This window comes from Bombina bombina, chromosome 7 (genome assembly GCF_027579735.1).
Source record: "Bombina bombina isolate aBomBom1 chromosome 7, aBomBom1.pri, whole genome shotgun sequence".
Classification (NCBI taxonomy): domain Eukaryota; kingdom Metazoa; phylum Chordata; class Amphibia; order Anura; family Bombinatoridae; genus Bombina; species Bombina bombina.
Window position 1 is genome coordinate 75,042,434 of NC_069505.1, and position 18,265 is coordinate 75,060,698.

Genomic DNA, 18,265 nt, shown 5'->3' on the forward strand with positions numbered 1-18,265 from the left:
GCAAATTCATTGATAATTATGCGGAATTAACTAAACCACTACTACTTCTTCTGAAGAAAGATGTGAAATGGCACTGGAGTGAGTCTCAAGAGACAGCCATCAGAGAGCTGAAGAGAAAACTCACTCAAGCACCTTGCTTAGTGTACCCTGAAGGTGGTAAACCTTTCTACTTAGAAACAGGGTACACAGATGTAAGCATGAGTGCTGTGTTATACCAAAAGCATGATAATTTGAACAAAGCCATTGCTTATGCGAGCAAAAATCTATCCCCAGTAGAAATAAAGTTTAACGATTGCGAAAAAGCCCTCTTATCTACTGTATGGGCTCTACAAAATTTCCGCAGCTATATACAGGGCGAGAAAATTATTGTAGAAACGGCCCACCAGCCTTTGCTATATTTGCAAAGTGAGAGAATAAGAGATGGGAATTTGTCTAATAGCCGCATAACAGCGTGGACTCTTTCCTTACAAGGCTGGCCCTTAGAAATTCGCTACAAGCAGAATAAAAAGAATCCAGTCGCGCAAGGGCTTGCTGAGCTCCACGACTGTACTGCTAGAGATCCTGGGGAAGAATTATCAGAAGATGATTTTCTGGAAGAACAATTGCTTTCCCCATATAAAATGTACAATGAGGACCATTGTCAAACATTACCTTGGGTATATGTTGATGGTTGTTCTTACCATGCCACTATTGATAATGAGCGCAGATTAGTCGCTGGCATTGGTATAACTGGGGCAAACGGATTCTCAAATATATCTGTAGGTTTCAACATTGGACCAAGATCCAGTCAAGTTGCAGAACTAACTGCTGTTTTCAAAACCATTGAAATGGCTATTGAACATGGTATTCATGAATTTGTGATCATAACTGACTCAAATTATGTGCGTGACAGTTTTGTTGAATACCTGCCAACTTGGAAAAGAAATGGCATGCAGAAAAGCAATAACAAACCAGTCAAGCATGGCAAATTGTTCTGCGAGATTGATAATCTGGTAGTATCCAATGATTTAACCATACACTGGAAAAAGACCAAGGGTCATTCCAGAGTTTTAGGTCCTGATAAGGAAGGCAATGACCTTGCGGACTCATTAGCCAAACAAGGAGCCATAACTGGAGAACTCCTTAATATTGAACACTTAATGGGTGCAATTCAGGTAGAAGCCATTACCAGAAACCAGGCAAAACAACAGAGTGAGCCTAACTTGGTACAATGGAGTCAGGATTCTCCTAGTGAGGACCTGATCACTAGTCAAAAAGAAGACCCCATTGTAGGCATCTTCTATAAACACATAGAAGATCCTGAAAGCAACCCCATCTCAAAAGATGATTATATTGGCAAAGAAGATCTGAGAATCTTAATAAAATCTAAATCACAATTCAAATTACAGGATGGTTTGTTAATTAGAACCTCCAAAACTGGCATCCAACAGTGGGTAGTACCCACCGAGTTCAGAGGTCTAATGCTTCAACATGCCCATGATGCTCCCACATCTGGTCATCGCGGTGCCAAACTCACGTACGAAATATTGCATGACTACGCTTTTTGGCCACACATGTTGAAAGATGTTCAAACCTACTGTCAAGGGTGTTTAATCTGTCCACAGTTCCAACCCACTGCACCAACGCATAGAGCGCCATTGCAGAAAAGGGGGATGGTAATGCCATGGTCAGATATACAAATTGATTTTATTGGTCCGGTAACAAGGTCATCAAGAGGTAACAAGTACATGTTAACAGTGACATGCCTGTTCACTAAATGGGTAGAGTGCATTAGTGCACCTAACAATAGTGCTGAAACATGTGCAGCATTGCTCATCAACCATGTATTTTCCAGATTTGGTTTGCCCCAAAGAATCGAATCAGATCGGGGGACCCACTTCACTAGCGAAGTGATGACAAAAATGTGGAAAATACTAGGGGTTAAAAGAAAGCTCCATATTGCTTATAGAGCTGCCTCAAGTGGTGGTGTAGAGCGTTACAACCAATCCATTGTTAAAATCCTCAAAAAGTTTGTGAGTGAAACAGGTAAAGACTGGGATATAAAACTACCTCTAGTCTTAATGGCATTAAGAGCAACTCCAAGTAGTGCTACCAAGATGTCACCTTTTGAGCTGATGACTGGTAGAAGAATGGTTCTACCTCAGCATCTGCTGTACCGTACATCAGACCAAAATTTGATAAACGCTGCCAATACACATCAATATGTGGAAAACTTAAGAAAGCACCTGCAATATGCCTTTGCATTTGCTCAAAGGAATTTAGAAAGAGCCGCAACTGCCACTAAAACCTATTATGATCTCAAAACATCCAAAAAGGAATATGAAATAAATGATAAAGTTTATCTTTATAACTTTGGAAGAGATCAGGTTAGGGAGAAGAAATTTCTTCCCTCATGGAAAGGTCCTTTTGTCATTACTGACAAAATATCTCCAGTGGCCTATAAAATACGGATCCCCAAAAATGAAGGTTTCATAGATAAATGGGTACATATAAATCAACTGCGGGCATGTCATCCCAGGTCCCAACTACAAGTCATAGAGGGAGAATGAAGTGTCATATCCCCAAATGCACTAAAGACATACTGTAATTTAAAGATGCCTAACTGATAAACATGAAAGCTCAAAATAACAAACTTTCTTCATAAGAGACTGTCTATGAGGTATACGGTTGATCCTCATCAAATACCACTGACTTTAAGCCAATTCAAATACATGTGTCCTACATCTATTTGAAGTTGGAAGGGGGATTTATGTCAGAGTATATGAATATTATGATGAATATTACATATGTGTACATATATATATATATATATATATGTATATTTTATACACTGTATATGTTAGATGAGAACTCAGGATTAATTAAACATGAGTTTGTTGAACACAGCTTCTAATACACGTCTATCAGGATTGACGATCAGTAGAGCCTTTTTGAAACACAAACATTTCTTTTCTAAAGGAAATAGCTCAGTGACCCTATTCATTTGACTATATATGCAGATTTTTATAACCTCAGAACATTTGGTGAGGTGAGAAAAGAATGTGTTCAAGGACCCCTTTGGAATTTGACACGTGTGATACAACAGTTCTATCTCACTGAATCTCTATTTGAAGACTTACTGCAAAAACCCCTCTTGGGGGAAGGTGACACAAATAAAATCAAATACACATCTGCACTGCTGGCTAAACAGGAAATATGCTGTTTTAAAGACTCTTACAACTCCTCATGGATTGACCCCATGTGATCTACATAGACAGGATTCACTTGGAATACAGTACAATACTGAATTAAAAATAAGCTATTATTCACATATAAATGCCAGGATACCGATAACATTGTAATGCATTTTAAACTAATAATTAGCAGTATTAAATTACCTAAATAAAATAAAATGTTAATAATATAACATATTTGGTATCAGAATAATCAGAAAAAAATAACCTAATATTAACCATCTGTAATTGGGGTTATATATGATTAATGCAGAGAGTGTGATCTGATTAAATAACCATTTTATAAAAAAAAAATTAACTTGCTTAAAAATGTCAGAAATGCTGTATTGTATTGCTATGTTGTACTGTATGCTGCCACCTGGTGTTATGTTGCGAGAACTACAGCCAGAAGGTTCTTTCTGGCTGTTAAAAATGAAATTTCCAAGGGCCAATCCGATTTAGACTTCCCAGATAACCAATGGGAAGGTCAGCTCCCGTAGTGCCACCCACATGATGTCATCAATGATTATATAATGGGAGTGTTGAATGCACAAGGGAGAGTTGTCTGTAACTTGTTGAAAATTAGTGATCTGATTTTGGCTGCGATATACCTGAAAAAAAAAAAAAAGTTCACTTCAGCAAGGAGCTTAAAACTTATCCTTGATTTGTGCAAAAACCTTCTTTCAAATGAGATGACCTAAAGACCGCTACGAATTGGTTCAAAATTGGTGAAGTATATTGTATTTTAAATTGGTAGTTATAAGCCTAGGTATTGTTCAAATCTGTGTCTGAATTGGCTAAGTAACTCATCTATACAAGTTCTGATATTGTCGGTTAATTTTGTATTAGGATAAATTGCAGTTAAATAACAGAATATATATTTTATCCTATTGTTTTATAAACACTGTTTAGAATTGTATTGCTTGGATGTTAAAGGTTTTTAGTCCCATTGTGTTAAATAAATAAGGCTGAATTGTGAAGGTATATTGTTCTGGGTTTTGTAAGAAGAATAGCATATCTTAAGAGTTGGTTCTAACGCATATAAACTTTTATTTAGTTTCCTTTTATTGCAAATATAGTTCAATATGTTCATGGATATTAACTAAATAAAAGAATTCAGGTATTTATATTAATTGTATGGTCTAGTAGATGCATGGTTAATTAGGGTTTCTATTTCTTTGTATTGTGTTTATAACCCTGCCATAAACTTATATATATTATTTGGATAGCACTGCTAAGATTTTCATAAATATACTGACATAACACTCACAGGGGTGGAACTACCATTGGTGCAGCCGGTGCAGTGGCTTGGGGCCCCCATAGCATCCAGTCTATACATAAGTGTGTGCAGAATGTGTACAATCAGGTGCCAGGTCTGTCTGTCTAGCTTTCTATCTATCTGTCCTCAAAATCATTATACAGAACATCATAGATATAACTACTATTGCTTATAACTGTTACCTTTGGGAGGAGTCCAAAACAATTTGCACAAGGGCCCTCTGTTGAGTAGGTTCGCTACTGAACATGCACATATGTAGATAAAAAGCTTGTATAGGATAATGTACAGCCTATCATCTAGTTCAGATAATATTCTTCTGGAGATCATTGTAAGTGTTTTAGATATTTCAATTAACATGTTAAATTTTTTTTAAAAAGAAACAAAGGAAAAAGTCTCCAGATGGGAACATATTGTTTTTCTACAAAACAGGATTATTTCAAACTATAAACATTTGCTCACAAAGAGTAACATTTCCTATTTATTTCTGTAGCTGCAAGTTCATCTTGTTCCAATTTCCTCTTGTCTCCGGCCGCATATGCCCAGAAGCTTAAATATATAGATTTCCTTGTCCCTTTTAATGTGAAAGGAGAAGCTATATAGAATAAACTATTTATATATTGTTCTTAAAGAAGATTCAGTAATGTATCTTTCAGTAGTTACTGTGATAGGAATGTACAGGAATTATAGTACCAGTCATTAAGTTGAAGTAAAAAAGAACAACATTATTTTTGTTAAACTTAAGCCTCGTTTACGGCTATTCAATAAACAAAATAAAGTGATAACCTCAGTGTTATACACACACACACACACAAAAGGTTATGCAGAAATACAATAAAACGTATAAAATAACAACTTGTGCACAAAAGTGGCATTGTTTTCAGGATTATTTAGTGTATACTGCTGATGTCACAGGAATGGGGGGAGCTGTGGTTTATGTACAATATTACAATAAAGACCAGAAATGAATCCGCCCGATCCTATTTACATTTAGAAGTTAGACACTTTAATCCATCTCCATTCTATAGAGGTTGGACACGTTTTATAATTCATGGTGGTTTTCTGTTTTGGTTGAGCATTTTGAATGTGGTACAAGTGTAATTTAGTCATCAGGCAAAGAAGACCGTTGTTTGCCGGAGTATTTATAAGAAACACAGCTTTTTAGATACTCGAGATGCATTTGTGCAGTATTATGTTTAATGAACACATACTGTAGCTGCCTAAATCAAGGGGTTCATGCACATTTTCTAATAACATCTAATGCTGCCCTTAATTACTTGTTATAAATACGGGTAGAATACCCTTTATCCAAACTGCTTGGGAACTGAAAAGCTTTGGATTTTAGAATGTTTGCAACTTTATAAGAGGCAGTTGGGAGAGGACATAGAACCAAGTGTAAAACAATATCAGTTAGGCAATATTTAAATTTCATAATACAGCTTATACATGTAACTAAAGGTAGTTTTATATCACCTTCTTAATACTTTTGTGACTTACAGACAGTGAAAATAGTAATTTAAATAATAATAATAATAATAATAATAATAATAATAATTTAAATAAGTTTGAATTTTAGATTTCCGGATTTGGGAATTTGTACCTGTACATGTATGCTAACCCCGGCCCTTCTTCACAGAGACTAGGGCCTCACTAATAGGCTTACATTTGTTTCCTTTAAATTACCTTTAAAAGATAAAATACTTACCTATAGCGCGCTGGGGTGCCACGCTAATACCGACCCTTTTTCACAGAGCCCAGGACCAAGGCATTAAGCCTTCTATTAGCATGGCAATGAGCTCTGTGAAGAATGGTCGGGATAAGCTCGGCTCCCCCAGCGCGCTATAGGTAAGTATAAAACTGTAGGTGATACTTTTACGCCTGCAGTAGAGGAATATTTGGATTCAAATGTAAATGTTACTGAATATTTAGTATGTGTTTCGTTTTAATAGTGCAGCAAACGAATATTCTGAAAAACTAAATTTTCAGAATATTTATTCTGAATGATTGATCCAAAACAAATTATTCAGTGCTGCATACGTGCGGGTCTGGAGTAATACACACAAAGTTGTAATTACACAGGGCATAGTGAGGTTAAATTATAATGGTAGTAACTAAATAATGTGTGTTAACCCCTTCCTCAGAAAAGAGTGCAATTTTTTTTTTTTTGGGATGAATATTTGACTACTTCTGCACCCTGGTTCTTAGGATTCCTGCTGATGAGCGTGCGCTTATTACTATTATATACAGAATATATATATATATATATATATATATATTATTTTTTTTTCAAATCTTCATTATTCTTTTGCTATCTTTTGTTGAACAGTAAACCTAGGTAATCTGATAGGAGCTTAAAACATTGTTGCAAACACTGCTGCCAGTTGGCTAAAGACACGTGCACGCTCCTGAGCTCACCTCAGATCAACCTTTAATAACTAAGCAAAATAGATCATAGAAGTAAACTGGAATTTTTTCAAAAATTGCTGCTCTCTCCATTTAAAGGGATAGGAAACTCAACATTTTTCTTTCATGATTCAGATAGAACATGGAGTTTTAAACAACGTTCTAATTTACTTCTATTATCATTTTTTTCATTCTATTTGTATCTTTTGTTGAAAAACAGGGAAGTAAACTCAACAGTGTGCATGTGTCTGTAGCATTATATAGCAGCAGTTTTGCAAGAATGTTATCCATTTCCTGCCACATAGTGCTCCAGACATCTAGCAAGTTATCTCTTCAACAAAGAATACCATGGGAACAAAACAAATTAATAATAGAAGTAAATAAGATTTTTTTTTATTGTATCACAAAATGATTTTGTTTTGGTTTCATATTTCTTTAAATTTATTTTTTACTTTATTGTCCACTTAAAGGGACACTGAACCCAATTTTTTTCTTTCATGATTCAGATAGCGCTTGCAATTTTAAGCAACTTTCTAATTTACTCCTATTATCAAATTTTCTTTGTTCTCTTGCTATCTTTATTTGAAAAATAAGGCATCTAAGCTTTTTTTGGTTCAGACCTCTGGACAGCACTTTTTTTATTGGTGGATTAATTTTTTCACCAATCAGCAAGGACAACCCAGGTTATTCACCAAAAATGGGCCGGCATCTAAACTTACATTCTTGCATTTCAAATAAAGATACCAAGAGAATGAAGAAAATTTGATAATAAATGATAAAATATGATTAAAAAAATGGAAAAAAACACACTTTTTCTAACTTTGACCCCCAAAATCTGTTACGCATCTACAACCACCAAAAAACACCCATGCTAAATAGTTTCTAAATTTTGTCTTGAATTTAGAAATATCCAATGTTTACATGTTCTTAGCTTTTTTTGAAAGTTATAGGGCAATAAATTAGAAAGTTGCTTAAAATTCTATGCTTTATCTGAATCACGAAATAAAAAATTTGGATTCAGTGTCCCTTTAATGAAAAGTGCCTCACATGGCTTCCTGCTAGGTCTTCGTATTTAAAGCCTTTCCAGATAATACCTTACAATAACCCATGCTGTAGGTATCACATGTGACATTCCTATGATCGCATCATCCCACCTACATTAGACTTTATGAGAAGTATAGTTTTTATTTTAAATAGTCAATGAGCTTATACAGAGACATATGTTACAATATTTTTGCTGTATGTTTTTTACAACCTTCCCTGTTAATCAGTTTTGTCATTAAAAGGATACTAAACCCAAATTATTTCCTGATTCAGATAGAGCTTGCAATTTTAAGCAACTTTCTAATTTATTCCTATTATTATTTTTTCTTTGTTCTCTTGGTATCTTTATTTAAAAAGCAAGAATGTAAAGCTTAGTAGCTGGGCCATTTTAGGTTCAGCACCCTGGATAGAGCTTGATTATTGCTGGCTACATTTAGCCACCAATAAGCAAGCATAACCTAGGTTCTGAACCAAAAATGGCCCGACTCCTAAGCTTTACATTCCTGCTTTTGAAATAAAGATAGCAAAAGAACAAAGGAAAATTGATAACTTGAGTAAAAAAGAAAATTTCTTAAAATTGCATGTTTAGTATCCTTTTAAATAAAGAAACTAACTTCATTGCTAAATGTGGTTACTCAGTAAAACCCGTTCTCTGAACATAACACATTCTGGTTATTGTAGTTTAAGACCTATGACAGAGTTGTGTCACATCAATGCCATTCTCTTTCTCTTGTGATCAGAATACTTCCCATCAGAGATTTCCATTTAACGCTATTATAACATGGAAGGTTTCTCAAAGCCCTGCAAATCTGTTTTACCTAAATGTGCCAAATGTCACTCTAATCAAATCAAGCCATGCTGAAGCTTGTGTTGTGTAAATCACCCAGAGGGTGACTGCAGTTCATGTAGTTATATGAGGGAAATGAAAGGAATCTGGTTCATTTCCAGGAGATGTCAGGTGACATCAAGTGAACATATTGCTGCTTTACCTTCACCCACTGCACACACAAAATATAGCTGCGGTGTACCTGAAGGATACTATTACAACCTTAGCTATAAAGATATTGTACATTTAATGTTGTCTTTGGAAAAGGAAGGAGTGGAAATAAAGAGGAAGGTGTAAACACATAAATATTAAATGCATAAAGGGAAAGAAAAGGAAGGAGAGAGAGAGAGAAGAAGGGAGGAAAAAAGGAGAGAGGAAGGAGGTAGGAAAGGAAAAAGAATGTTAGAGAGACATGAGGTTAAGAAAAATAAAATTAAAATTTTTGATCATCTTCAAAGCCATAACTAATTCACCCCACCCCCCCACCCTTTCAACTGCTGTTGTCTAAAATGTTCATCAACCTCCTTAAACACTCAGGAAGGAAAGAGAGAATGTGGTAGTGAGGGGGCAAGGAAGGAAGGTGGGAAAGAAAAAAAGTAAGAGGGAGAGAAGAAAGGAAGTGAATGATGAATGGAAGGAAGGAAAGAGGGAGTGATAGAGGAAAGAATGCAAGGAGGAAGAGAGAGAGAGGAAAGAAAGGAATGAAATAGGGAAGGAGGGAGATATACATGAGAGGAAAGGAAGGCGGGAGAGATGGAAAAAAGAAAGGAAGGAGGAAGGGAGTGAGAAAAGAAAGGAAGGAGGAAGGGAGTGAGAAAAGAAAGGAAGGAGGAAGGGAGTGAGGAAAGAAAGGAAGTATGGCGGGAGTGAGGAAAGGAAGGAGGGAGGAAAGAAAGGAAGTATGGCAGGAGTGAGGAAAGGAAAGAGGGAGGAAAGAAAGGAAGTATGGCAGGAGTGAGGAAACAAAGGAAGTATGGAGGGAGCGAGGAAAGGAAGGAGGGAGGAAAGAAAGAAAGGAAGGAGGAAGGGAGTGAGGAAAGAAAGGAAGTATGGCGGGAGTGAGGAAAGGAAGGAGGGAGGAAAGAAAGGAAGTATGGCGGGAGTGAGGAAAGGAAGGAGGGAGGAAAGAAAGGAAGTATGGCAGGAGTGAGGAAAGGAAAGAGGGAGGAAAGAAAGGAAGTATGGCAGGAGTGAGGAAACAAAGGAAGTATGGAGGGAGCGAGGAAAGGAAGGAGGGAGTAAAGAAAGGAAGGAGGAAGGGAGTGAGGAAAGAAAGGAAGTATGGCGGGAGTGAGGAAAGGAAGGAGGGAGGAAAGAAAGAAAGGAAGTATGGCGGAAGTGAGGAAAGAAAGGAAGTATTGCGGAAGTGAGGAAAGAAAGGAAGTATGGCGGGAGTGAGGAAAGGAAGGAGGGAGGAAAGAAAGGAAGGAGGAAGGGAGTGAGGAAAGAAAGGAAGTATGGAGGGAGTGAGGAAAGGAAGGAGGGAGGAAAGAAAGGAAGGAGGAAGGGAGTGAGGAAAGAAATGAAGTATGGCGGGAGTGAGGAAAGAAAGGAAGTATGGAGGGAGTGAGAAAAGGAAGGAGGGAGGGAAGAAAGGAAGGAGGAAGGGAGTGAGGAAAGAAAGGAAGTATGGCGGGAGTGAGGAAAGGAAGGAAGGAGGGAGGAAAGAAAGGAAGTATGGCGGGAGTGAGGAAAGAAAGGAAGTATGGAGGGAGTGAGGAAAGGAAGGAGGGAGGAAAGAAAGGAAGGAGGAAGGGAGTGAGGAAAGAAAGGAAGTATGGCGGGAGTGAGGAAAGGAAGTAGGGAGGAAAGAAAGGAAGTATGGCGGGAGTGAGGAAAGAAAGGAAGTATGGCGTCAGTGAGGAAAGGAAGGAGGGAGGAAATAAAGGAAATAGGGGGAGGGAGGAGAGGAAGGGAGTGAGGAAAGAAAGGAGGGAGGGAGTAAGTAAAAGAAGAAGGGAGGGAGTGAGGAAAGGAAGATGGGAGGGAGAGTGAGACTGAGGAAAGGGTGGAAGGATGGATAAAGAAATAAAGGAGGGAGGAAATAAATGAAGGAGCTAGAGAGAGAGGAAAGAAAGGAAATAAAGTAGGGAAGGAAATAAGGAAGGAAAGGAGGGGGAGAGAGAGAGAGAGAGAGGAAGGAAATAAGGATGGAGGCAGGAAAGAAAGGAAGGAAATAAGGGGGGAGGGAGGAAGGAAAGGAAGAAATAAGGAGGGAGAGATAAAGGAAAGAGGGGAAGAGAGGTAGGGAAGGAAAGAGGAAATAAAAATTGAGAAAGAGAGAGAGAAAAAGACTGTAATAAAGAGTAACAGTACGATCAGGATGATTGACAGCCCTTGCTAGCATCCGATTGGGTGCCAGTGAGCAGGGAACGCCATTGCACAAGCATTTTACTAGAAATGCTTGTGCAATGATAAATGCCGACAGCGTATGCTGTCTGCATTTAGTGATGTAGAGCGGACATGTTTTGATATAGCTAAAGTAAATCTACACCAATAGGAAGAACATGAATTATTAAAAAAACTGATAGACCTGAGATTAAAAGGTGAAGGGGTTTGTGGGCCATAGGGGGAAGTAATTAAGGCACGTCTACAGTCTGACCCTGGAGATAGGCATTAAAAGGGCCCTTATTGCAGCCTTTGTGCAACATTTGGACACAAGGTTTAAAGTAATAAAGACGGGGAAGCTATGAAACTATTGCTTTATGTATATAATTCTATAAACTCATAAAAACACATTTAATGTAAAAATTATATTTTTTTCACCCATTGTACACCTGTTTTTTAGTAGTTAAAAACTACAGTGGGACTGAATTATGAAATGCAGGCATGATTCGCTGTAGCAAATCATGTCCGCCCGACATCTCTAAATGCTGACAGCATACGCTGTCGGCATTTAACATTACACAAGCATTTCTGGGGAAATGCTTGTGCAATGCTGCCCCCTGCACATTCGCGGCCAATCTTGTCTGCAAGCAGGGGGTGTTAATCATCCCTATCTTATCTGATCGGGATGATTGCAGTCTGCCATCTAATTTAACATTGAACAAGCATTTCTAGTGAAATGCTTGAGCAATGCTGCCCCCTGCAGATTTGCGGCCAATTGCCCGCTAGCAGGGGGTGTCAATCATTCCTAAAAGGTGGCGGACGAGTTAAGGAGCAGTGGTCTTAAGATCGCTGCTTCTTAACTTCTGTTTCAAGCGAGCCGTAAAGGTTTGCGCGGAATAAGCAACATTCGCTGCTTAGTAAATATACCCCAGTGTCTCTATCTCAGCACAAACTAAATCCCTACAGTCATAAAAGAGATACCTAAGGGGGAAGTTATGATTCCTCTTTCAAATGAGTATAGCATGACATGTTGGGTATTGTATGGTTGTTAAAAACAAATAGTAAATATTTAATTCACGAGATGCTAAGTTTCTTTTTAACAAAAATGGATTGCTCAAGGGATGCCCCCACCCCCCAAAAAAACAAGCCAACACAAGTAGACCTTACATTCTTAGGGACAGAGCTTAATTTCTTAAAATGATAAGTCACATGACCATCTAGATATCATACAGCTGTGCCACAGTGTTACATTTTTTACACTGATACTATTACTGCTAAAATGTTTTCTACCCATACTTATATTTTAATGCAAAAACAGCCATTACAGTTCACAGTCAGAGAGAGACTGACCAATCGTGTAATTGGTTACTGACTGAGGGCCCCCAATTGGGAGAAGTTTTATGGGTCATCTTCCCATCCAACACTTTGATGTGAAATGTAAATGCACATTTATGTTTCTGATTGATCTGACAGTGACCATTCAAACACGGTCACTATCAGATGTCAGCGAGGCTGTGCTACAATTGGCAATGTTAACTGACAGCAGTCATCTTTGAATGGCTCTGCCAGTACTTAAAGGGACATTGTACACTAGATGTTTCTTTGCATAAATGTTTTGTAGATGATCTATTTAAATATCCCATCTAGGGGTGTTTTTGTAAAAATGTATAGTTTTGCTTATTTTTAAATAACATTGTGCTGATTTTCAGACTCCTAACCGAGCCCCAGCGTTTTAGATGAATACTGATGTATACATGATTCATATTGGTTCTGTTTGTATAATGGATCTTTTCATATGCTGCTCTCAGCCCCCTTCAGTGGGTGTCCCAGCCTAACCTCATCAATAGGGCTAAATTGGGAGCTTCTATGTAAGTTTTTAAAAGGTTTTACACTGGATTTTTATATCAGTATCTATGCATATTATTCTTTATTGTAGTGTCTATTCATGCAGTTAAATGAAAATGTTTGTATACTGTCCCTTTAAATCAGGCACAGCAAGAAGGGGGCACTTAACTTATCTTTTTGCCCAGGGGCCTCATGGGTTTTGTGGACTCTGATCCTGTTCATAGCTCATCAATTTAGCCCTTAATGCAGTCACCACTTCCTTCTTGTTTTGTCCCTTTATTATTTCAAGAAAAATTAATTAAAGTAAAAAAATTACATTGCAAAATCATAGTTGTTACTGTCTAAGCTTGCACAGTTTATTATTGATTGTTAACCAAATAATCTTGTCAAAAGCCAGATGTCTGATGGCTCCACGCTAGCAGAGTCACTGCAATGCTGCAGTGCAACAGCAATTCATAATACATACATTGTTTATTTATCCTGACTGAAGCTTTATGCAACTATAATTATTTAATTGTATTTTTATTTTGGATGTAATTTGCAAATTATTTGTAACAATGTGTAACCTTAAAAGAATATTTAAAAATAATGTAAAATAATGCTTGAATCTGTAGGTGCTCGTCAAACTGATAATAATAATAATAATAAAATATTCTGTTACTACTCTGAGACTTTCTTCAGTGGGCTGTGAGGGGGCTGTGCCACTTAGTCACAAAGCTAATTATTTCTTGCATGGATGATCTGTTTTTAAAAGGCAAAAAATCCTTAACCACTTAGCTGCCAGAAAGCACAGCAAGGTATAGGCACCAATGAATCACAGCTCTCTGTAGCAGTCAAGTGTTTAAAATGTCACATCAGCGGCATGCAGAAAATAACAGAGACTGTTAATGTCATGACCACAGGAGTGTCCCGCCTTTACCCCCACCCCCTTACAATTATTATTATTACACCATCATGGAAAAAGGAGAGGAAACCTTTTTTTATTTTTTTTACCATCTTTATTTAGCGTATGTTGGCTTTTGCTAAATAATCTCAAACAGATGCTTTTGTGCATTGAATTAGACATATTTTAAGCATTGCAGGTCACCACCATATTGCCTTATATCTCTCTCCATGAGAGCTTTAGGGTTTGTCCTACATATACATCCAAAGAACACACTGATACCTTTTATTATAAGCACTACATTTTTATAATTCCAGGAAAATACATAGTTAGACACATCACTAAGCATATAAACCCACTGGTCTTTGATCAGATTTGATTTAGTTATATATAGACTCAGAGTTCTTATCTGCTGCATCATAGGTCTCTTTAGGAATAGCATGAATACATTTTAGTTTGTAACTTTAATTTTTTTAAATGAAAAAAAATAATAATAATACATAATAATAAAGCACACACACACTAATATTATTTATTAATCAAACATTCTTCATCACATTCTTATATCACATAAACTTGTCAGATAAAAGTAAAAAAAAAAAAAAAAGGTTCAGTGTCACTGTTGGCAAGTTACATCCACACTGCTACAACCATTCGTTGCCTAGCCACCCATATGTTTTAATAGGGGGTGCCACTGGAAATGTAACTACTATGCTATTTTTATCCATTTTGTTAATGTTTACAAATAAATAAAGGGGAAAAGAGAAAGTCTGTTCCATCAAGTTGGGGGGATTTTTTTCATTTATGACACTTTAAAGGCACCTATTATGAAATTATGTCCCTCACTCTTTTAGAAACTTTTATCAAGTGATTTATCTACAAAAATCCACACAGACGTTCATGGTGAATTCTGTAGAAAACTAACTATATAAACTTTCCAAAAGATTGCAATTGACCTCACTATTAGTTAATGGTTAAGTGAAAAACCTACAATTTGTAGTCACAGTTGTCATAAATTACTTTCACATTGATTGAGTATATTTTACTTCCATCTAACATAGCTGTCACCAAGACATGCTTCTAGGGACAAAGCCACATTCACAAACTACTCAGTTGTGTTGCTGGGGACCTAGCCACATGCTTAACCTTCCAGTCACGCTGCTGGGGACCTAGCGACATCCCAAACCACCAAGTCATGCTGCTGGGAACCTAGCCACACCCCAAACCGTTTATGCTACTGGGAACCTAGTCATACCCCTAAACCACTCAGTTATGCTTCTGGTGACCAAGTCCCACACCAAATCACCCAGCAATGCTTCTGGAACCCTAGCCACACTCCAAGTCACCCAGTCATACATCTAGGGTCCTAGCTACAGCCTAAACCACCCAGTCATACATCTAGGGTCCTAGCTACAGCCTAAACCACCCAGTCATACATCTAGGTTCCTAGCTACAGCCTAAACCACCTAGTCATACATCAAGGGTCCTAGCTACAGCCTAAACCACCAAGTCATACATCTAAGTTCCTAGCTACAGCCTAAACCACCCAGTCATACATCTAGGGTCCTAGCTACAGCCTAAACCACCCAGTCCTACATCTAGGGACCTAGATACAGCCTAAACCACCCAGTCATGCCTCTGGGGACCTAGCTACACCCTAAACCACCCAGGTATGCCTCTGGGGATCTAGCCACATTCAAATCAACTAATCTTTCTCTTGTTAAGTGTATCCAGTCCACGGATCATCCATTACTTATGGGATACTAACTCCTCCCCAACAGGAAGTGCAAGAGGATTCACCCAGCAGAGCTGCTATATAGCTCCTCCCCTAACTGCCATTACCAGTCATTCTCTTGCACCCAACGAATAGATAGGATGTGTGAGAGGACTGTGGTGATTATACTTAGTTTCATACCTTCAATCAAAAGTTTGTTATTTTATAATAGCACCGGAGTGTGTTATTCCTTCTCTGGTAGAATTTGAAGAAGAATCTACCTGAGTTTTTCTATGATTTTAGCCGGAGTAGTTAAGATCATATTGCTGTTTCTCGGCCATCTGAGGAGAGGTAAACTTCAGATCAGGGGACAGCGGGCAGATTAATCTGCAAAGAGGTATGTAGCAGCTTATTATTTTCTGACAATGGAATTGATGAGAAAATTCTGCCATACCGATATAATGTAAACTCAGCCTTAAATGCAGTAGCAGCAACTGGTATCAGGCTGTCATGTATGTATATTTTATACTTCAGTATTCTGGGGAATGGCACTTCACTGGAATTATACTGTATGCATAAAACTTTAGCCTATTTTGCAGGGACTAGCAACAGGCTTTTTAATAACACTCAATTTATTAATGTTAAACGTTTTTTGCTGGCATGTAAAATCGTTTAATTTTCTGAGGTACTGGGTGAAAAAATGTTTTGGGCACTATTTTTTTCCACTTGGCAGTCGTTTTATTTAATTTATGACAGTTTACTGATCTCTCTCACTGTTATTCACTCACAGCAGAGCTGTGAGATTGTAGTTGACTGTGATAAAAAAACGTTTATTTCTGTATTTTTTTTTTTCTGCTATCAGGGTTAGTTATCCTTTGCTAATGGGAGCAATCCTTTGCTAAAATTGTGTTTTTTTTTTACAAAGATTTGATGCTATAACTTTTCAGTTTATTAATTTTCAACTGTCATAACTTTTTCTGTGCTTCTTATAGGCACAGTACGTTTTCATATTATAGTAAATTACTTGAAAAGTATTTCCAAGTTGCTAGTTTATTTGCTAGTGTGTTAAACATGTCTGATTCAGAGGAAGATATCTGTGCTATATGTGCTAAAGCCAAAGTGGAGCCCAATAGAAATTTATGTACTAACTGTATTGATGCTACTTTAAATAAAAGTCAATCTGTACAAATTGAACATATTTCACCAAACAACGAGGGGAGAGTTATGCCGACTAACTCGCCTCACGTGTCAGTACCTGCATCTCCCGCTCGGGAGGTGCGTGATATTGTAGCGCCGAGTACATCTGGGCGGCCATTACAAATCACATTACAGGATATGGCTACTGTTATGACTGAAGTTTTGGCTAAATTACCAGAACTAAGAGGTAAGCGTGATCACTCTGGGGTGAGAACAGAGTGCGCTGATAATATTAGGGCCATGTCAGACACTGCGTCACAATTTGCAGAACATGAGGACGGAGAGCTTCATTCTGCGGGTGACGGTTCTGATCCAAACAAACTGGATTCAGATATTTCAAATTTTAAATTTAAGCTGGAAAACCTCCGTGTATTACTAGGGGAGGTGTTAGCGGCTCTGAATGATTGTAACACAGTTGCAATACCAGAGAAAATGTGTAGGTTGGATAAATATTTTGCGGTACCGGCGAGTACTGACGTTTTTCCTATACCTAAGAGACTTACTGAAATTGTTATTAAGGAGTGGGATAGACCCGGTGTGCCGTTCTCACCCCCTCCGATATTTAGAAAGATGTTTCCAATAGACGCCACCACACGGGACTTATGGCAAACGGTCCCTAAGGTGGAGGGAGCAGTTTCTACTTTAGCTAAGCGTACCACTATCCCGGTGGAGGATAGCTGTGCCTTTTCAGATCCAATGGATAAAAAGTTAGAGGGTTACCTTAAGAAAATGTTTGTTCAACAAGGTTTTATATTGCAACCTCTTGCATGCATTGCGCCTGTCACGGCTGCAGCAGCATTTTGGTTTGAGTCTCTGGAAGAGACACTTGAATCAGCTCCATTAGATGAGATTACACACAAGCTTAAAGCCCTTAAGTTAGCTAACTCATTTATTTCAGATGCCGTAGTACATTTAACTAAACTTACGGCTAAGAATTCCGGATTCGCCATTCAGGCACGCAGAGCACTGTGGCTAAAATCCTGGTCAGCTGACGTTACTTCTAAATCTAAATTGCTTAATATACCTTTCAAAGGGCAGACCTTATTCGGGCCCGGGTTGAAAGAAATTATCGCTGACATTACAGGAGGTAAAGGCCATGCCCTGCCTCAAGACAGAGCCAAACCTAAGGCTAGACAGTCTAATTTTCGTTCCTTTCGTAATTTCAAAGCAGGAGCAGCATCAACTTCCTCTGCACCAAAACAGGAAGGAGCTGTTGCTCGCTACAGACAAGGCTGGAGACCTAACCAGTCCTGGAACAAGGGCAAGCAGGCCAGGAAACCTGCTGCTGCCCCTAAGACAGCATGAATCGAGGGCCCCCGATCCGGGAACGGATCTAGTGGGGGGCAGACTTTCTCTCTTCGCCCAGGCTTGGGCAAGAGATGTCCAGGATCCCTGGGCGTTAGAGATCATATCTCAGGGATACCTTCTAGACTTCAAATTCTCTCCCCCAAGAGGGAGATTTCATCTGTCAAGGTTGTCAACAAACCAAATAAAGAAAGAGGCGTTTCTACGCTGCGTACAAGATCTTTTATTAATG